We start from the raw sequence: 18,437 nt of genomic DNA, 5'->3' as shown, positions 1-18,437 counted from the left end.
GCGTATCTGAGACATGCTCAACTCATAGGCCTAACCTGTAGATAGTTGAATTTAAATAGTCACTAAGTTACTTCTTCAAAAACTCGGGTCCGACCGGGATTTGAACAGGGTACCACTCGTACCCAAAGCGAGTATCATACCCCTAGACCAACGGACCATGCGTGGTAGAGACATGCTCAACTCATAGGCCTAACCTGTAGATAGTTGTATTTAAATAGTCACTAAGTTACTTCTTCAAAAACTCGGGTCCGTCCGGGATTTGAACCCGGGACCACTCGCACCCAAAGCGAGTATCATACCCCTAGACCAACGGACCATGCGTGTTAGAGACATGCTCAACTCATAGGCCTAACCTGTAGATAGTTGAATTTAAATAGTCACTAAGTTACTTCTTCAAAAACTCGGGTTCGTCCGGGATTTGAACCCGGGACCACTCTTACCCAAAGCGAGTATCATACCCCTAGACCAACGGACCATGCGTATCAGAGCCATGCTCAACTCATAGGCCAAACCTGTATTTAGTTGCATTTAAATGTCACTAAAATACTTCTTGAAAAACTCGGGTCCGTCCGGGATTTGAACCCGGGACCACTCGCACCCAAAGCGAGTATCATACCCCTAGACCAACGGACCATGCGTGGTAGAGACATGCTCAACTCATAGGCCTAACCTGTAGATAGTTGTATTTAAATAGTCACTAAGTTACTTCTTCAAAAACTCGGGTCCGACCGGGATTTGAACCGGGGACCACTCGCACCCAAATCGAGTATCAAACCCCTAGACCAACGGATCATGCGTATCATAAACATGCTCCACTCATAGGCCAAACCTGTATTTAGTTGCATTTAAATGTCACTAAAATACTTCTTGAAAAACTCGGGTCCGTCCGGGATTTGAACCCGGGACCACTCGCACCCAAAGCGAGTATCATACCCCTAGACCAACAGACCATGCGTATCTGAGACATGCTCAACTCATAGGCCTAACCTGTAGATAGTTGAATTTAAATAGTCACTAAGTTACTTCTTCAAAAACTCGGGTCCGTCCGGGATTTGAACAGGGGACCACTCGTACCCAAAGCGAGTATCATACCCCTAGACCAAAGGACCATGCGTATCAGAGCCATGCTCAACTCATAGGCCAAACCTGTATTTAGTTGCATTTTAATGTCACTAAAATACTTCTTGAAAAACTCGGGTCCGTCCGGGATTTGAACCCGGGACCACTCGCACCCAAAGCGAGTATCATACCCCTAGACCAACGGACCATGCGTGGTAGAGACATGCTCAACTCATAGGCCTAACCTGTAGATAGTTGTATTTAAATAGTCACTAAGTTACTTCTTCAAAAACTCGGGTCCGACCGGGATTTGAACCGGGGACCACTCGCACCCAAATCGAGTATCAAACCCCTAGACCAACGGATCATGCGTATCATAAACATGCTCCACTCATAGGCCAAACCTGTATTTAGTTGCATTTAAATGTCACTAAAATACTTCTTGAAAAACTCGGGTCCGTCCGGGATTTGAACCCGGGACCACTCGCACCCAAAGCGAGTATCATACCCCTAGACCAACGGACCATGCGTGTTAGAGACATGCTCAACTCATAGGCCTAACCTGTAGATAGTTGAATTTAAATAGTCACTAAGTTACTTCTTCAAAAACTCGGATTCGTCCGGGATTTGAACCCGGGACCACTCGCACCCAAAGCGAGTATCATACCCCTAGACCAACAGACCATGCGTATCTGAGACATGCTCAACTCATAGGCCTAACCTGTAGATAGTTGTATTTAAATAGTCACTAAGTTACTTCTTCAAAAACTCGGGTCCGTCCGGGATTTGAACAGGGGACCACTCGTACCCAAAGCGAGTATCATACCCCTAGACCAACGGACCATGCGTATCAGAGCCATGCTCAACTCATAGGCCAAACCTGTATTTAGTTGCATTTAAATGTCACTAAAATACTTCTTGAAAAACTCGGGTCCGTCCGGGATTTGAACCCGGGACCACTCGCACCCAAAGCGAGTATCATACCCCTAGACCAACGGACCATGCGTGGTAGAGACATGCTCAACTCATAGGCCTAACCTGTAGATAGTTGTATTTAAATAGTCACTAAGTTACTTCTTCAAAAACTCGGGTCCGACCGGGATTTGAACCGGGGACCACTCGCACCCAAATCGAGTATCAAACCCCTAGACCAACGGATCATGCGTATCATAAACATGCTCCACTCATAGGCCAAACCTGTATTTAGTTGCATTTAAATGTCACTAAAATACTTCTTGAAAAACTCGGGTCCGTCCGGGATTTGAACCCGGGACCACTCGCACCCAAAGCGAGTATCATACCCCTAGACCAACGGACCATGCGTGTTAGAGACATGCTCAACTCATAGGCCTAACCTGTAGATAGTTGAATTTAAATAGTCACTAAGTTACTTCTTCAAAAACTCGGGTTCGTCCGGGATTTGAACCCGGGACCACTCGCACCCAAAGCGAGTATCATACCCCTAGACCAACAGACCATGCGTATCTGAGACATGCTCAACTCATAGGCCTAACCTGTAGATAGTTGAATTTAAATAGTCACTAAGTTACTTCTTCAAAAACTCCGGTCCGTCCGGGATTTGAACAGGGGACCACTCGTACCCAAAGCGAGTATCATACCCCTAGACCAACGGACCATGCGTATCAGAGCCATGCTCAACTCATAGGCCAAACCTGTATTTAGTTGCATTTTAATGTCACTAAAATACTTCTTGAAAAACTCGGGTCCGTCCGGGATTTGAACCCGGGACCACTCGCACCCAAAGCGAGTATCATACCCCTAGACCAACGGACCATGCGTGTTAGAGACATGCTCAACTCATAGGCCTAACCTGTAGATAGTTGTATTTAAATAGTCACTAAGTTACTTCTTCAAAAACTCGGGTCCGACCGGGATTTGAACCGTGGACCACTCGCACCCAAATCGAGTATCAAACCCCTAGACCAACGGACCATGCGTGTTAGAGACATGCTCAACTCATAGGCCTAACCTGTAGATAGTTGAATTTAAATAGTCACTAAGTTACTTCTTCAAAAACTCGGGTTCGTCCGGGATTTGAACCCGGGACCACTCGCACCCAAAGCGAGTATCATACCCCTAGACCAATAGACCATGCGTATCTGAGACATGCTCAACTCATAGGCCTAACCTGTAGATAGTTGAATTTAAATAGTCACTAAGTTACTTCTTCAAAAACTCGGGTCCGTCCGGGATTTGAACAGGGGACCACTCGTACCCAAAGCGAGTATCATACCCCTAGACCAACGGACCATGCGTATCAGAGCCATGCTCAACTCATAGGCCAAACCTGTATTTAGTTGCATTTTAATGTCACTAAAATACTTCTTGAAAAACTCGGGTCCGTCCGGGATTTGAACCCGGGACCACTCGCACCCAAAGCGAGTATCATACCCCTAGACCAACGGACCATGCGTGGTAGAGACATGCTCAACTCATAGGCCTAACCTGTAGATAGTTGTATTTAAATAGTCACTAAGTTACTTCTTCAAAAACTCGGGTCCGACCGGGATTTGAACCGGGGACCACTCGCACCCAAATCGAGTATCAAACCCCTAGACCAACGGATCATGCGTATCATAAACATGCTCCACTCATAGGCCAAACCTGTATTTAGTTGCCTTTAAATGTCACTAAAATACTTCTTGAAAAACTCTGGTCCGTCCGGGATTTGAACCCGGGACCACTCGCACCCAAAGCGAGTATCATACCCCTAGACCAACGGACCATGCGTGTTAGAGACATGCTCAACTCATAGGCCTAACCTGTAGATAGTTGAATTTAAATAGACACTAAGTTACTTCTTCAAAAACTCGGGTTCGTCCGGGATTTGAACCCGGGACCACTCGCACCCAAAGCGAGTATCATACCCCTAGACCAACAGACCATGCGTATCTGAGACATGCTCAACTCATAGACCTAACCTGTAGATAGTTGAATTTAAATAGTCACTAAGTTACTTCTTCAAAAACTCGGGTCCGTCCGGGATTTGAACAGGGGACCACTCGTACCCAAAGCGAGTATCATACCCCTAGACCAACGGACCATGCGTATCAGAGCCATGCTCAACTCATAGGCCAAACCTGTATTTAGTTGCATTTTAATGTCACTAAAATACTTCTTGAAAAACTCGGGTCCGTCCGGGATTTGAACCCGGGACCACTCGCACCCAAAGCGAGTATCATACCCCTAGACCAACGGACCATGCGTGGTAGAGACATGCTCAACTCATAGGCCTAACCTGTAGATAGTTGTATTTAAATAGTCACTAAGTTTTTCTTCTTCAAAAACTCGGGTCCGACCGGGATTTGAACCGGGGACCACTCGCACCCAAATCGAGTATCAAACCCCTAGACCAACGGATCATGCGTATCATAAACATGCTCAACTCATAGGCCAAACCTGTATTTAGTTGCATTTAAATGTCACTAAAATACTTCTTGAAAAACTCTGGTCCGTCCGGGATTTGAACCCGGGACCACTCGCACCCAAAGAGAGTATCATACCCCTAGACCAACGGACCATGCGTGTTAGAGACATGCTCAACTCATAGGCTTAACCTGTAGATAGTTGAATTTAAATAGTCACTAAGTTACTTCTTCAAAAACTCGGGTTCGTCCGGGATTTGAACCCGGGACCTCTCGCACCCAAAGCGAGTATCATACCCCTAGACCAACAGACCATGCGTATCTGAGACATGCTCAACTCATAGGCCTAACCTGTAGATAGTTGAATTTAAATAGTCACTAAGTTACTTCTTCAAAAACTCGGGTCCGTCCGGGATTTGAACAGGGGACCACTCGAACCAAAGCGAGTATCATACCCCTAGACCAACAGACCATGCGTACCTGAGACATGCTCAACTCATAGGCCTAACCTGTAGATAGTTGAATTTAAATAGTCACTAAGTTACTTCTTCAAAAACCCGGGTTCGTCCGGGATTTGAACCCGGGACCACTCGCACCCAAAGCGAGTATCATACCCCTAGACCAACAGACCATGCGTATCTGAGACATGCTCAACTCATAGGCCTAACCTGTAGATAGTTGAATTTAAATAGTCACTAAGTTACTTCTTCAAAAACTCGGGTCCGTCCGGGATTTGAACAGGGGACCACTCGTACCCAAAGCGAGTATCATACCCCTAGACCAACGGACCATGCGTATCAGAGCCATGCTCAACTCATAGGCCAAACCTGTATTTAGTTGCATTTTAATGTCACTAAAATACTTCTTGAAAAACTCGGGTCCGTCCGGGATTTGAACCCGGGACCACTCGCACCCAAAGCGAGTATCATACCCCTAGACCAACGGACCATGTGTGGTAGAGACATGCTCAACTCATAGGCCTAACCTGTAGATAGTTGTATTTAAATAGTCACTAAGTTACTTCTTCAAAAACTCGGGTCCGACCGGGATTTGAACCGGGGACCACTCGCACCCAAATCGAGTATCAAACCCCTAGACCAACGGATCATGCGTATCATAAACATGCTCCACTCATAGGCCAAACCTGTATTTAGTTGCATTTAAATGTCACTAAAATACTTCTTGAAAAACTCGGGTCCGTCCGGGATTTGAACCCGGGACCACTCGCACCCAAAGCGAGTATCATACCCCTAGACCAACGGACCATGCGTGTTAGAGACATGCTCAACTCATAGGCCTAACCTGTAGATAGTTGAATTTAAATAGTCACTAAGTTACTTCTTCAAAAACTCGGGTTCGTCCGGGATTTGAACCCGGGACCACTCGCACCCAAAGCGAGTATCATACCCCTAGACCAATAGACCATGCGTATCTGAGACATGCTCAACTCATAGGCCTAACCTGTAGATAGTTGAATTTAAATAGTCACTAAGTTACTTCTTCAAAAACTCGGGTCCGTCCGGGATTTGAACAGGGGACCACTCGTACCCAAAGCGAGTATCATACCCCTAGACCAACGGACCATGCGTATCAGAGCCATGCTCAACTCATAGGCCAAACATGTATTTAGTTGCATTTTAATGTCACTAAAATACTTCTTGAAAAACTCGGGTCCGTCCGGGATTTGAACCCGGGACCACTCGCACCCAAAGCGAGTATCATACCCCTAGACCAACGGACCATGCGTGGTAGAGACATGCTCAACTCATAGGCCTAACCTGTAGATAGTTGTATTTAAATAGTCACTAAGTTACTTCTTCAAAAACTCGGGTCCGACCGGGATTTGAACCGGGGACCACTCACACCCAAATCGAGTATCAAACCCCTAGACCAACGGATCATGCGTATCATAAACATGCTCCACTCATAGGTCAAACCTGTATTTAGTTGCATTTAAATGTCACTAAAATACTTCTTGAAAAACTCGGGTCCGTCCGGGATTTGAACCCGGGACCACTCGCACCCAAAGAGAGTATCATACCCCTAGACCAACGGACCATGCGTGTTAGAGACATGCTCAACTCATAGGCCTAGCCTGTAGATAGTTGAATTTAAATAGTCACTAAGTTACTTCTTCAAAAACTCGGGTTCGTCCGGGATTTGAACCCGGGACCACTCGCACCCAAAGCGAGTATCATACCCCTAGACCAATAGACCATGCGTATCTGAGACATGCTCAACTCATAGGCCTAACCTGTAGATAGTTGAATTTAAATAGTCACTAAGTTACTTCTTCAAAAACTCGGGTCCGTCCGGGATTTGAACAGGGGACCACTCGTACCCAAAGCGAGTATCATACCCCTAGACCAACGGACCATGCGTATCAGAGCCATGCTCAACTCATAGGCCAAACCTGTATTTAGTTGCATTTTAATGTCACTAAAATACTTCTTGAAAAACTCGGGTCCGTCCGGGATTTGAACCCGGGACCACTCGCACCCAAAGCGAGTATCATACCCCTAGACCAACGGACCATGCGTGGTAGAGACATGCTCAACTCATAGGCCTAACCTGTAGATAGTTGTATTTAAATAGTCACTAAGTTACTTCTTCAAAAACTCGGGTCCGACCGGGATTTGAACCGGGGACCACTCACACCCAAATCGAGTATCAAACCCCTAGACCAACGGATCATGCGTATCATAAACATGCTCCACTCATAGGCCAAACCTGTATTTAGTTGCATTTAAATGTCACTAAAATACTTCTTGAAAAACTCGGGTCCGTCCGGGATTTGAACCCGGGACCACTCGCACCCAAAGAGAGTATCATACCCCTAGACCAACGGACCATGCGTGTTAGAGACATGCTCAACTCATAGGCCTAGCCTGTAGATAGTTGAATTTAAATAGTCACTAAGTTACTTCTTCAAAAACTCGGGTTCGTCCGGGATTTGAACCCGGGACCTCTCGCACCCAAAGCGAGTATCATACCCCTAGACCAACAGACCATGCGTATCTGAGACATGCTCAACTCATAGGCCTAACCTGTAGATAGTTGAATTTAAATAGTCACTAAGTTACTTCTTCAAAAACTCGGGTCCGTCCGGGATTTGAACAGGGGACCACTCGAACCAAAGCGAGTATCATACCCCTAGACCAACAGACCATGCGTACCTGAGACATGCTCAACTCATAGGCCTAACCTGTAGATAGTTGAATTTAAATAGTCACTAAGTTACTTCTTCAAAAACTCGGGTCCGTCCGGGATTTGAACAGGGGACCACTCGAACCAAAGCGAGTATCATACCCCTAGACCAACAGACCATGCGTACCTGAGACATGCTCAACTCATAGGCCTAACCTGTAGATAGTTGAATTTAAATAGTCACTAAGTTACTTCTTCAAAAACTCGGGTCCGTCCGGGATTTGAACAGGGGACCACTCGTACCCAAAGCGAGTATCATACCCCTAGACCAACGGACCATGCGTATCAGAGCCATGCTCAACTCATAGGCCAAACCTGTATTTAGTTGCATTTTAATGTCACTAAAATACTTCTTGAAAAACTCGGGTCCGTCCGGGATTTGAACCCGGGACCACTCGCACCCAAAGCGAGTATCATACCCCTAGACCAACGGACCATGTGTGGTAGAGACATGCTCAACTCATAGGCCTAACCTGTAGATAGTTGTATTTAAATAGTCACTAAGTTACTTCTTCAAAAACTCGGGTCCGACCGGGATTTGAACCGGGGACCACTCGCACCCAAATCGAGTATCAAACCCCTAGACCAACGGATCATGCGTATCATAAACATGCTCCACTCATAGGCCAAACCTGTATTTAGTTGCATTTAAATGTCACTAAAATACTTCTTGAAAAACTCGGGTCCGTCCGGGATTTGAACCCGGGACCACTCGCACCCAAAGCGAGTATCATACCCCTAGACCAACGGACCATGCGTGTTAGAGACATGCTCAACTCATAGGCCTAACCTGTAGATAGTTGAATTTAAATAGTCACTAAGTTACTTCTTCAAAAACTCGGGTTCGTCCGGGATTTGAACCCGGGACCACTCGCACCCAAAGCGAGTATCATACCCCTAGACCAATAGACCATGCGTATCTGAGACATGCTCAACTCATAGGCCTAACCTGTAGATAGTTGAATTTAAATAGTCACTAAGTTACTTCTTCAAAAACTCGGGTCCGTCCGGGATTTGAACAGGGGACCACTCGTACCCAAAGCGAGTATCATACCCCTAGACCAACGGACCATGCGTATCAGAGCCATGCTCAACTCATAGGCCAAACCTGTATTTAGTTGCATTTTAATGTCACTAAAATACTTCTTGAAAAACTCGGGTCCGTCCGGGATTTGAACCCGGGACCACTCGCACCCAAAGCGAGTATCATACCCCTAGACCAACGGACCATGCGTGGTAGAGACATGCTCAACTCATAGGCCTAACCTGTAGATAGTTGTATTTAAATAGTCACTAAGTTACTTCTTCAAAAACTCGGGTCCGACCGGGATTTGAACCGGGGACCACTCACACCCAAATCGAGTATCAAACCCCTAGACCAACGGATCATGCGTATCATAAACATGCTCCACTCATAGGCCAAACCTGTATTTAGTTGCATTTAAATGTCACTAAAATACTTCTTGAAAAACTCGGGTCCGTCCGGGATTTGAACCCGGGACCACTCGCACCCAAAGAGAGTATCATACCCCTAGACCAACGGACCATGCGTGTTAGAGACATGCTCAACTCATAGGCCTAGCCTGTAGATAGTTGAATTTAAATAGTCACTAAGTTACTTCTTCAAAAACTCGGGTTCGTCCGGGATTTGAACCCGGGACCACTTGCACCCAAAGCGAGTATCATACCCCTAGACTAACAGACCATGCGTATCTGAGACATGCTCAACTCATAGGCCTAACCTGTAGATAGTTGAATTTAAATAGTCACTAAGTTACTTCTTCAAAAACTCGGGTCCGTCCGGGATTTGAACAGGGGACCACTCGTACCCAAAGCGAGTATCATACCCCTAGACCAACGGACCATGCGTATCAGAGCCATGCTCAACTCATAGGCCAAACCTGTATTTAGTTGCATTTAATGTCACTAAAATACTTCTTGAAAAACTCGGGTCCGTCCGGGATTTGAACCCGGGACCACTCGCACCCAAAGCGAGTATCATACCCCTAGACCAACGGACCATGCGTGTTAGAGACATGCTCAACTCATAGGCCTAACCTGTAGATAGTTGAATTTAAATAGTCACTAAGTTACTTCTTCAAAAACTCGGGTTCGTCCGGGATTTGAACCCGGGACCACTCGCACCCAAAGCGAGTATCATACCCCTAGACCAACAGACCATGCGTATGTGAGACATGCTCAACTCATAGGCCTAACCTGTAGATAGTTGAATTTAAATAGTCACTAAGTTACTTCTTCAAAAACTCGGGTCCGTCCGGGATTTGAACAGGGGACCACTCGTACCCAAAGCGAGTATCATACCCCTAGACCAACGGACCATGCGTATCAGAGCCATGCTCAACTCATAGGCCAAACCTGTATTTAGTTGCATTTTAATGTCACTAAAATACTTCTTGAAAAACTCGGGTCCGTCCGGGATTTGAACCCGGGACCACTCGCACCCAAAGCGAGTATCATACCCCTAGACCAACGGACCATGCGTGGTAGAGACATGCTCAACTCATAGGCCTAACCTGTAGATAGTTGTATTTAAATAGTCACTAAGTTACTTCTTCAAAAACTCGGGTCCGACCGGGATTTGAACCGGGGACCACTCGCACCCAAATCGAGTATCAAACCCCTAGACCAACGGATCATGCGTATCATAAACATGCTCCACTCATAGGCCAAACCTGTATTTAGTTGCATTTAAATGTCACTAAAATACTTTTTGAAAAACTCGGGTCCGTCCGGGATTTGAACCCGGGACCACTCGCACCCAAAGCGAGTATCATACCCCTAGACCAACGGACCATGCGTGTTAGAGACATGCTCAACTCATAGGCCTAACCTGTAGATAGTTGAATTTAAATAGTCACTAAGTTACTTCTTCAAAAACTCGGGTTCGTCCGGGACTTGAACCCGGGACCACTCGCACCCAAAGCGAGTATCATACCCCTAGACCAACAGACCATGCGTATCTGAGACATGCTCAACTCATAGGCCTAACCTGTAGATAGTTGAATTTAAATAGTCACTAAGTTACTTCTTCAAAAACTCGGGTCCGTCCGGGATTTGAACAGGGGACCACTCGTACCCAAAGCGAGTATCATACCCCTAGACCAACGGACCATGCGTATCAGAGCCATGCTCAACTCATAGGCCAAACCTGTATTTAGTTGCATTTTAATGTCACTAAAATACTTCTTGAAAAACTCGGGTCCGTCCGGGATTTGAACCCGGGACCACTCGCACCCAAAGCGAGTATCATACCCCTAGACCAACGGACCATGCGTGTTAGAGACATGCTCAACTCATAGGCCTAACCTGTAGATAGTTGAATTTAAATAGTCACTAAGTTACTTCTTCAAAAACTCGGGTTCGTCCGGGATTTGAACCCGGGACCACTCGCACCCAAAGCGAGTATCATACCCCTAGACCTATAGACCATGCGTATCTGAGACATGCTCAACTCATAGGCCTAACCTGTAGATAGTTGAATTTAAATAGTCACTAAGTTACTTCTTCAAAAACTCGGGTCCGTCCGGGATTTGAACAGGGGACCACTCGTACCCAAAGCGAGTATCATACCCCTAGACCAACGGACCATGCGTATCAGAGCCATGCTCAACTCATAGGCCAAACATGTATTTAGTTGCATTTTAATGTCACTAAAATACTTCTTGAAAAACTCGGGTCCGTCCGGGATTTGAACCCGGGACCACTCGCACCCAAAGCGAGTATCATACCCCTAGACCAACGGACCATGCGTGGTAGAGACATGCTCAACTCATAGGCCTAACCTGTAGATAGTTGTATTTAAATAGTCACTAAGTTACTTCTTCAAAAACTCGGGTCCGACCGGGATTTGAACCGGGGACCACTCGCACCCAAATCGAGTATCAAACCCCTAGACCAACGGATCATGCGTATCATAAACATGCTCCACTCATAGGCCAAACCTGTATTTAGTTGCATTTAAATGTCACTAAAATACTTTTTGAAAAACTCGGGTCCGTCCGGAATTTGAACCCGGGACCACTCGCACCCAAAGCGAGTATCATACCCCTAGACCAACGGACCATGCGTGTTAGAGACATGCTCAACTCATAGGCCTAACCTGTAGATAGTTGAATTTAAATAGTCACTAAGTTACTTCTTCAAAAACTCGGGTTCGTCCGGGACTTGAACCCGGGACCACTCGCACCCAAAGCGAGTATCATACCCCTAGACCAACAGACCATGCGTATCTGAGACATGCTCAACTCATAGGCCTAACCTGTAGATAGTTGAATTTAAATAGTCACTAAGTTACTTCTTCAAAAACTCGGGTCCGTGCGGGATTTGAACAGGGGACCACTCGTACCCAAAGCGAGTATCATACCCCTAGACCAACGGACCATGCGTATCAGAGCCATGCTCAACTCATAGGCCAAACCTGTATTTAGTTGCATTTTAATGTCACTAAAATACTTCTTGAAAAACTCGGGTCCGTCCGGGATTTGAACCCGGGACCACTCGCACCCAAAGCGAGTATCATACCCCTAGACCAACGGACCATGCGTGTTAGAGACATGCTCAACTCATAGGCCTAACCTGTAGATAGTTGAATTTAAATAGTCACTAAGTTACTTCTTCAAAAACTCGGGTTCGTCCGGGATTTGAACCCGGGACCACTCGCACCCAAAGCGAGTATCATACCCCTAGACCTATAGACCATGCGTATCTGAGACATGCTCAACTCATAGGCCTAACCTGTAGATAGTTGAATTTAAATAGTCACTAAGTTACTTCTTCAAAAACTCGGGTCCGTCCGGGATTTGAACAGGGGACCACTCGTACCCAAAGCGAGTATCATACCCCTAGACCAACGGACCATGCGTATCAGAGCCATGCTCAACTCATAGGCCAAACCTGTATTTAGTTGCATTTTAATGTCACTAAAATACTTCTTGAAAAACTCGGGTCCGTCCGGGATTTGAACCCGGGACCACTCGCACCCAAAGCGAGTATCATACCCCTAGACCAACGGACCATGCGTGGTAGAGACATGCTCAACTCATAGGCCTAACCTGTAGATAGTTGTATTTAAATAGTCACTAAGTTACTTCTTCAAAAACTCGGGTCCGACCGGGATTTGAACCGGGGACCACTCGCACCCAAATCGAGTATCAAACCCCTAGACCAACGGATCATGCGTATCATAAACATGCTCCACTCATAGGCCAAACCTGTATTTAGTTGCATTTAAATGTCACTAAAATACTTCTTGAAAAACTCGGGTCCGTCCGGGATTTGAACCCGGGACCACTCGCACCCAAAGATAGTATCATACCCCTAGACCAACGGACCATGCGTGTTAGAGACATGCTCAACTCATAGGCCTAGCCTGTAGATAGTTGAATTTAAATAGTCACTAAGTTACTTCTTCAAAAACTCGGGTTCGTCCGGGATTTGAACCCGGGACCACTTGCACCCAAAGCGAGTATCATACCCCTAGACTAACAGACCATGCGTATCTGAGACATGCTCAACTCATAGGCCTAACCTGTAGATAGTTGAATTTAAATAGTCACTAAGTTACTTCTTCAAAAACTCGGGTCCGTCCGGGATTTGAACAGGGGACCACTCGTACCCAAAGCGAGTATCATACCCCTAGACCAACGGACCATGCGTATCAGAGCCATGCTCAACTCATAGGCCAAACCTGTATTTAGTTGCATTTAATGTCACTAAAATACTTCTTGAAAAACTCGGGTCCGTCCGGGATTTGAACCCGGGACCACTCGCACCCAAAGCGAGTATCATACCCCTAGACCAACGGACCATGCGTGTTAGAGACATGCTCAACTCATAGGCCTAACCTGTAGATAGTTGAATTTAAATAGTCACTAAGTTACTTCTTCAAAAACTCGGGTTCGTCCGGGATTTGAACCCGGGACCACTCGCACCCAAAGCGAGTATCATACCCCTAGACCAACAGACCATGCGTATGTGAGACATGCTCAACTCATAGGCCTAACCTGTAGATAGTTGAATTTAAATAGTCACTAAGTTACTTCTTCAAAAACTCGGGTCCGTCCGGGATTTGAACAGGGGACCACTCGTACCCAAAGCGAGTATCATACCCCTAGACCAACGGACCATGCGTATCAGAGCCATGCTCAACTCATAGGCCAAACCTGTATTTAGTTGCATTTTAATGTCACTAAAATACTTCTTGAAAAACTCGGGTCCGTCCGGGATTTGAACCCGGGACCACTCGCACCCAAAGCGAGTATCATACCCCTAGACCAACGGACCATGCGTGGTAGAGACATGCTCAACTCATAGGCCAAACCTGTATTTAGTTGCATTTAATGTCACTAAAATACTTCTTGAAAAACTCGGGTCCGTCCGGGATTTGAACCCGGGACCACTCGCACCCAAAGCGAGTATCATACCCCTAGACCAACGGACCATGCGTGTTAGAGACATGCTCAACTCATAGGCCTAACCTGTAGATAGTTGAATTTAAATAGTCACTAAGTTACTTCTTCAAAAACTCGGGTTCGTCCGGGATTTGAACCCGGGACCACTCGCACCCAAAGCGAGTATCATACCCCTAGACCAACAGACCATGCGTATGTGAGACATGCTCAACTCATAGGCCTAACCTGTAGATAGTTGAATTTAAATAGTCACTAAGTTACTTCTTCAAAAACTCGGGTCCGTCCGGGATTTGAACAGGGGACCACTCGTACCCAAAGCGAGTATCATACCCCTAGACCAACGGACCATGCGTATCAGAGCCATGCTCAACTCATAGGCCAAACCTGTATTTAGTTGCATTTTAATGTCACTAAAATACTTCTTGAAAAACTCGGGTCCGTCCGGGATTTGAACCCGGGACCACTCGCACCCAAAGCGAGTATCATACCCCTAGACCAACGGACCATGCGTGGTAGAGACATGCTCAACTCATAGGCCTAACCTGTAGATAGTTGTATTTAAATAGTCACTAAGTTACTTCTTCAAAAACTCGGGTCCGACCGGGATTTGAACCGGGGACCACTCGCACCCAAATCGAGTATCAAACCCCTAGACCAACGGATCATGCGTATCATAAACATGCTCCACTCATAGGCCAAACCTGTATTTAGTTGCATTTAAATGTCACTAAAATACTTTTTGAAAAACTCGGGTCCGTCCGGGATTTGAACCCGGGACCACTCGCACCCAAAGCGAGTATCATACCCCTAGACCAACGGACCATGCGTGTTAGAGACATGCTCAACTCATAGGCCTAACCTGTAGATAGTTGAATTTAAATAGTCACTAAGTTACTTCTTCAAAAACTCGGGTTCGTCCGGGACTTGAACCCGGGACCACTCGCACCCAAAGCGAGTATCATACCCCTAGACCAACAGACCATGCGTATCTGAGACATGCTCAACTCATAGGCCTAACCTGTAGATAGTTGAATTTAAATAGTCACTAAGTTACTTCTTCAAAAACTCGGGTCCGTGCGGGATTTGAACAGGGGACCACTCGTACCCAAAGCGAGTATCATACCCCTAGACCAACGGACCATGCGTATCAGAGCCATGCTCAACTCATAGGCCAAACCTGTATTTAGTTGCATTTTAATGTCACTAAAATACTTCTTGAAAAACTCGGGTCCGTCCGGGATTTGAACCCGGGACCACTCGCACCCAAAGCGAGTATCATACCCCTAGACCAACGGACCATGCGTGTTAGAGACATGCTCAACTCATAGGCCTAACCTGTAGATAGTTGAATTTAAATAGTCACTAAGTTACTTCTTCAAAAACTCGGGTTCGTCCGGGATTTGAACCCGGGACCACTCGCACCCAAAGCGAGTATCATACCCCTAGACCTATAGACCATGCGTATCTGAGACATGCTCAACTCATAGGCCTAACCTGTAGATAGTTGAATTTAAATAGTCACTAAGTTACTTCTTCAAAAACTCGGGTCCGTCCGGGATTTGAACAGGGGACCACTCGTACCCAAAGCGAGTATCATACCCCTAGACCAACGGACCATGCGTATCAGAGCCATGCTCAACTCATAGGCCAAACCTGTATTTAGTTGCATTTTAATGTCACTAAAATACTTCTTGAAAAACTCGGGTCCGTCCGGGATTTGAACCCGGGACCACTCGCACCCAAAGCGAGTATCATACCCCTAGACCAACGGACCATGCGTGGTAGAGACATGCTCAACTCATAGGCCTAACCTGTAGATAGTTGTATTTAAATAGTCACTAAGTTACTTCTTCAAAAACTCGGGTCCGACCGGGATTTGAACCGGGGACCACTCGCACCCAAATCGAGTATCAAACCCCTAGACCAACGGATCATGCGTATCATAAACATGCTCCACTCATAGGCCAAACCTGTATTTAGTTGCATTTAAATGTCACTAAAATACTTCTTGAAAAACTCGGGTCCGTCCGGGATTTGAACCCGGGACCACTCGCACCCAAAGAGAGTATCATACCCCTAGACCAACGGACCATGCGTGTTAGAGACATGCTCAACTCATAGGCCTAGCCTGTAGATAGTTGAATTTAAATAGTCACTAAGTTACTTCTTCAAAAACTCGGGTTCGTCCGGGATTTGAACCCGGGACCACTTGCACCCAAAGCGAGTATCATACCCCTAGACTAACAGACCATGCGTATCTGAGACATGCTCAACTCATAGGCCTAACCTGTAGATAGTTGAATTTAAATAGTCACTAAGTTACTTCTTCAAAAACTCGGGTCCGTCCGGGATTTGAACAGGGGACCACTCGTACCCAAAGCGAGTATCATACCCCTAGACCAACGGACCATGCGTATCAGAGCCATGCTCAACTCATAGGCCAAACCTGTATTTAGTTGCATTTAATGTCACTAAAATACTTCTTGAAAAACTCGGGTCCGTCCGGGATTTGAACCCGGGACCACTCGCACCCAAAGCGAGTATCATACCCCTAGACCAACGGACCATGCGTGTTAGAGACATGCTCAACTCATAGGCCTAACCTGTAGATAGTTGAATTTAAATAGTCACTAAGTTACTTCTTCAAAAACTCGGGTTCGTCCGGGATTTGAACCCGGGACCACTCGCACCCAAAGCGAGTATCATACCCCTAGACCAACAGACCATGCGTATGTGAGACATGCTCAACTCATAGGCCTAACCTGTAGATAGTTGAATTTAAATAGTCACTAAGTTACTTCTTCAAAAACTCGGGTCCGTCCGGGATTTGAACAGGGGACCACTCGTACCCAAAGCGAGTATCATACCCCTAGACCAACGGACCATGCGTATCAGAGCCATGCTCAACTCATAGGCCAAACCTGTATTTAGTTGCATTTTAATGTCACTAAAATACTTCTTGAAAAACTCGGGTCCGTCCGGGATTTGAACCCGGGACCACTCGCACCCAAAGCGAGTATCATACCCCTAGACCAACGGACCATGCGTGGTAGAGACATGCTCAACTCATAGGCCTAACCTGTAGATAGTTGTATTTAAATAGTCACTAAGTTACTTCTTCAAAAACTCGGGTCCGACCGGGATTTGAACCGGGGACCACTCGCACCCAAATCGAGTATCAAACCCCAAGACCAACGGATCATGCGTATCATAAACATGCTCCACTCATAGGCCAAACCTGTATTTAGTTGCATTTAAATGTCACTAAAATACTTTTTGAAAAACTCGGGTCCGTCCGGGATTTGAACCCGGGACCACTCGCACCCAAAGCGAGTATCATACCCCTAGACCAACGGACCATGCGTGTTAGAGACATGCTCAACTCATAGGCCTAACCTGTAGATAGTTGAATTTAAATAGTCACTAAGTTACTTCTTCAAAAACTCGGGTTCGTCCGGGACTTGAACCCGGGACCACTCGCACCCAAAGCGAGTATCATACCCCTAGACCAACAGACCATGCGTATCTGAGACATGCTCAACTCATAGGCCTAACCTGTAGATAGTTGAATTTAAATAGTCACTAAGTTACTTCTTCAAAAACTCGGGTCCGTCCGGGATTTGAACAGGGGACCACTCGTACCCAAAGCGAGTATCATACCCCTAGACCAACGGACCATGCGTATCAGAGCCATGCTCAACTCATAGGCCAAACCTGTATTTAGTTGCATTTTAATGTCACTAAAATACTTCTTGAAAAACTCGGGTCCGTCCGGGATTTGAACCCGGGACCACTCGCACCCAAAGCGAGTATCATACCCTAGACCAACGGACCATGCGTGGTAGAGACATGCTCAACTCATAGGCCTAACCTGTAGATAGTTGTATTTAAATAGTCACTAAGTTACTTCTTCAAAAACTCGGGTCCGACCGGGATTTGAACCGGGGACCACTCGCACCCAAATCGAGTATCAAACCCCTAGACCAACGGATCATGCGTATCATAAACATGCTCCACTCATAGGCCAAACCTGTATTTAGTTGCATTTAAATGTCACTAAAATACTTCTTGAAAAACTCGGGTCCGTCCGGGATTTGAACCCGGGACCACTCGCACCCAAAGAGAGTATCATACCCCTAGACCAACGGACCATGCGTGTTAGAGACATGCTCAACTCATAGGCCTAGCCTGTAGATAGTTGAATTTAAATAGTCACTAAGTTACTTCTTCAAAAACTCGGGTTCGTCCGGGATTTGAACCCGGGACCACTTGCACCCAAAGCGAGTATCATACCCCTAGACTAACAGACCATGCGTATCTGAGACATGCTCAACTCATAGGCCTAACCTGTAGA

At 46.2% G+C, this 18,437-nt stretch overlaps 38 non-coding genes across 38 annotated transcripts; all 38 read right to left on the bottom strand.

Annotated features, from left to right (window-relative positions):
- Positions 1-244: 244 nt before the first annotated feature.
- TRNAP-UGG (transfer RNA proline (anticodon UGG)) lies at positions 245-316 on the bottom strand. Its single transcript has one exon. It is a non-coding gene; the product is annotated as a tRNA-Pro (tRNA).
- A 245-nt stretch (positions 317-561) lies between these two features.
- Positions 562-633, bottom strand: TRNAP-UGG (transfer RNA proline (anticodon UGG)). Its single transcript has one exon. It is a non-coding gene; the product is annotated as a tRNA-Pro (tRNA).
- Positions 634-878: 245 nt separating this feature from the next.
- TRNAP-UGG (transfer RNA proline (anticodon UGG)) lies at positions 879-950 on the bottom strand. The gene has a single exon. It is a non-coding gene; the product is annotated as a tRNA-Pro (tRNA).
- A 245-nt stretch (positions 951-1,195) lies between these two features.
- TRNAP-UGG (transfer RNA proline (anticodon UGG)) lies at positions 1,196-1,267 on the bottom strand. The gene has a single exon. It is a non-coding gene; the product is annotated as a tRNA-Pro (tRNA).
- A 245-nt stretch (positions 1,268-1,512) lies between these two features.
- TRNAP-UGG (transfer RNA proline (anticodon UGG)) lies at positions 1,513-1,584 on the bottom strand. The gene has a single exon. It is a non-coding gene; the product is annotated as a tRNA-Pro (tRNA).
- A 404-nt stretch (positions 1,585-1,988) lies between these two features.
- Positions 1,989-2,060, bottom strand: TRNAP-UGG (transfer RNA proline (anticodon UGG)). Its single transcript has one exon. It is a non-coding gene; the product is annotated as a tRNA-Pro (tRNA).
- A 245-nt stretch (positions 2,061-2,305) lies between these two features.
- On the bottom strand, positions 2,306-2,377 carry TRNAP-UGG (transfer RNA proline (anticodon UGG)). The gene has a single exon. It is a non-coding gene; the product is annotated as a tRNA-Pro (tRNA).
- Positions 2,378-2,781: 404 nt separating this feature from the next.
- Positions 2,782-2,853, bottom strand: TRNAP-UGG (transfer RNA proline (anticodon UGG)). The gene has a single exon. It is a non-coding gene; the product is annotated as a tRNA-Pro (tRNA).
- A 563-nt stretch (positions 2,854-3,416) lies between these two features.
- TRNAP-UGG (transfer RNA proline (anticodon UGG)) lies at positions 3,417-3,488 on the bottom strand. Its single transcript has one exon. It is a non-coding gene; the product is annotated as a tRNA-Pro (tRNA).
- Positions 3,489-3,733: 245 nt separating this feature from the next.
- TRNAP-UGG (transfer RNA proline (anticodon UGG)) lies at positions 3,734-3,805 on the bottom strand. The gene has a single exon. It is a non-coding gene; the product is annotated as a tRNA-Pro (tRNA).
- A 404-nt stretch (positions 3,806-4,209) lies between these two features.
- On the bottom strand, positions 4,210-4,281 carry TRNAP-UGG (transfer RNA proline (anticodon UGG)). The gene has a single exon. It is a non-coding gene; the product is annotated as a tRNA-Pro (tRNA).
- Positions 4,282-4,528: 247 nt separating this feature from the next.
- TRNAP-UGG (transfer RNA proline (anticodon UGG)) lies at positions 4,529-4,600 on the bottom strand. The gene has a single exon. It is a non-coding gene; the product is annotated as a tRNA-Pro (tRNA).
- An 87-nt stretch (positions 4,601-4,687) lies between these two features.
- Positions 4,688-4,759, bottom strand: TRNAP-UGG (transfer RNA proline (anticodon UGG)). The gene has a single exon. It is a non-coding gene; the product is annotated as a tRNA-Pro (tRNA).
- Positions 4,760-5,321: 562 nt separating this feature from the next.
- Positions 5,322-5,393, bottom strand: TRNAP-UGG (transfer RNA proline (anticodon UGG)). The gene has a single exon. It is a non-coding gene; the product is annotated as a tRNA-Pro (tRNA).
- Positions 5,394-5,638: 245 nt separating this feature from the next.
- TRNAP-UGG (transfer RNA proline (anticodon UGG)) lies at positions 5,639-5,710 on the bottom strand. Its single transcript has one exon. It is a non-coding gene; the product is annotated as a tRNA-Pro (tRNA).
- Positions 5,711-6,114: 404 nt separating this feature from the next.
- TRNAP-UGG (transfer RNA proline (anticodon UGG)) lies at positions 6,115-6,186 on the bottom strand. Its single transcript has one exon. It is a non-coding gene; the product is annotated as a tRNA-Pro (tRNA).
- Positions 6,187-6,907: 721 nt separating this feature from the next.
- TRNAP-UGG (transfer RNA proline (anticodon UGG)) lies at positions 6,908-6,979 on the bottom strand. The gene has a single exon. It is a non-coding gene; the product is annotated as a tRNA-Pro (tRNA).
- Positions 6,980-7,383: 404 nt separating this feature from the next.
- TRNAP-UGG (transfer RNA proline (anticodon UGG)) lies at positions 7,384-7,455 on the bottom strand. The gene has a single exon. It is a non-coding gene; the product is annotated as a tRNA-Pro (tRNA).
- Positions 7,456-8,016: 561 nt separating this feature from the next.
- TRNAP-UGG (transfer RNA proline (anticodon UGG)) lies at positions 8,017-8,088 on the bottom strand. The gene has a single exon. It is a non-coding gene; the product is annotated as a tRNA-Pro (tRNA).
- A 245-nt stretch (positions 8,089-8,333) lies between these two features.
- On the bottom strand, positions 8,334-8,405 carry TRNAP-UGG (transfer RNA proline (anticodon UGG)). The gene has a single exon. It is a non-coding gene; the product is annotated as a tRNA-Pro (tRNA).
- Positions 8,406-8,809: 404 nt separating this feature from the next.
- TRNAP-UGG (transfer RNA proline (anticodon UGG)) lies at positions 8,810-8,881 on the bottom strand. Its single transcript has one exon. It is a non-coding gene; the product is annotated as a tRNA-Pro (tRNA).
- Positions 8,882-9,601: 720 nt separating this feature from the next.
- On the bottom strand, positions 9,602-9,673 carry TRNAP-UGG (transfer RNA proline (anticodon UGG)). The gene has a single exon. It is a non-coding gene; the product is annotated as a tRNA-Pro (tRNA).
- Positions 9,674-10,077: 404 nt separating this feature from the next.
- On the bottom strand, positions 10,078-10,149 carry TRNAP-UGG (transfer RNA proline (anticodon UGG)). The gene has a single exon. It is a non-coding gene; the product is annotated as a tRNA-Pro (tRNA).
- A 245-nt stretch (positions 10,150-10,394) lies between these two features.
- TRNAP-UGG (transfer RNA proline (anticodon UGG)) lies at positions 10,395-10,466 on the bottom strand. The gene has a single exon. It is a non-coding gene; the product is annotated as a tRNA-Pro (tRNA).
- A 404-nt stretch (positions 10,467-10,870) lies between these two features.
- On the bottom strand, positions 10,871-10,942 carry TRNAP-UGG (transfer RNA proline (anticodon UGG)). The gene has a single exon. It is a non-coding gene; the product is annotated as a tRNA-Pro (tRNA).
- A 404-nt stretch (positions 10,943-11,346) lies between these two features.
- Positions 11,347-11,418, bottom strand: TRNAP-UGG (transfer RNA proline (anticodon UGG)). Its single transcript has one exon. It is a non-coding gene; the product is annotated as a tRNA-Pro (tRNA).
- A 721-nt stretch (positions 11,419-12,139) lies between these two features.
- On the bottom strand, positions 12,140-12,211 carry TRNAP-UGG (transfer RNA proline (anticodon UGG)). The gene has a single exon. It is a non-coding gene; the product is annotated as a tRNA-Pro (tRNA).
- Positions 12,212-12,615: 404 nt separating this feature from the next.
- Positions 12,616-12,687, bottom strand: TRNAP-UGG (transfer RNA proline (anticodon UGG)). Its single transcript has one exon. It is a non-coding gene; the product is annotated as a tRNA-Pro (tRNA).
- A 720-nt stretch (positions 12,688-13,407) lies between these two features.
- On the bottom strand, positions 13,408-13,479 carry TRNAP-UGG (transfer RNA proline (anticodon UGG)). The gene has a single exon. It is a non-coding gene; the product is annotated as a tRNA-Pro (tRNA).
- Positions 13,480-13,883: 404 nt separating this feature from the next.
- On the bottom strand, positions 13,884-13,955 carry TRNAP-UGG (transfer RNA proline (anticodon UGG)). The gene has a single exon. It is a non-coding gene; the product is annotated as a tRNA-Pro (tRNA).
- Positions 13,956-14,040: 85 nt separating this feature from the next.
- TRNAP-UGG (transfer RNA proline (anticodon UGG)) lies at positions 14,041-14,112 on the bottom strand. Its single transcript has one exon. It is a non-coding gene; the product is annotated as a tRNA-Pro (tRNA).
- Positions 14,113-14,516: 404 nt separating this feature from the next.
- TRNAP-UGG (transfer RNA proline (anticodon UGG)) lies at positions 14,517-14,588 on the bottom strand. Its single transcript has one exon. It is a non-coding gene; the product is annotated as a tRNA-Pro (tRNA).
- Positions 14,589-14,833: 245 nt separating this feature from the next.
- Positions 14,834-14,905, bottom strand: TRNAP-UGG (transfer RNA proline (anticodon UGG)). Its single transcript has one exon. It is a non-coding gene; the product is annotated as a tRNA-Pro (tRNA).
- Positions 14,906-15,309: 404 nt separating this feature from the next.
- TRNAP-UGG (transfer RNA proline (anticodon UGG)) lies at positions 15,310-15,381 on the bottom strand. Its single transcript has one exon. It is a non-coding gene; the product is annotated as a tRNA-Pro (tRNA).
- A 404-nt stretch (positions 15,382-15,785) lies between these two features.
- Positions 15,786-15,857, bottom strand: TRNAP-UGG (transfer RNA proline (anticodon UGG)). Its single transcript has one exon. It is a non-coding gene; the product is annotated as a tRNA-Pro (tRNA).
- A 720-nt stretch (positions 15,858-16,577) lies between these two features.
- On the bottom strand, positions 16,578-16,649 carry TRNAP-UGG (transfer RNA proline (anticodon UGG)). Its single transcript has one exon. It is a non-coding gene; the product is annotated as a tRNA-Pro (tRNA).
- A 404-nt stretch (positions 16,650-17,053) lies between these two features.
- TRNAP-UGG (transfer RNA proline (anticodon UGG)) lies at positions 17,054-17,125 on the bottom strand. Its single transcript has one exon. It is a non-coding gene; the product is annotated as a tRNA-Pro (tRNA).
- Positions 17,126-17,370: 245 nt separating this feature from the next.
- On the bottom strand, positions 17,371-17,442 carry TRNAP-UGG (transfer RNA proline (anticodon UGG)). The gene has a single exon. It is a non-coding gene; the product is annotated as a tRNA-Pro (tRNA).
- Between the last annotated feature and the right edge of the window lie 995 nt (positions 17,443-18,437).

This window comes from Phalangium opilio, unplaced genomic scaffold (assembly GCF_054372755.1).
Source record: "Phalangium opilio isolate 3A_F unplaced genomic scaffold, DU_Popi_V2 ptg000523l_1, whole genome shotgun sequence".
In the NCBI taxonomy this organism is placed as follows: domain Eukaryota; kingdom Metazoa; phylum Arthropoda; class Arachnida; order Opiliones; family Phalangiidae; genus Phalangium; species Phalangium opilio.
Note: the sequence above shows the minus strand (reverse complement) of the source record. Positions and strands in the feature narration are given on the sequence as shown.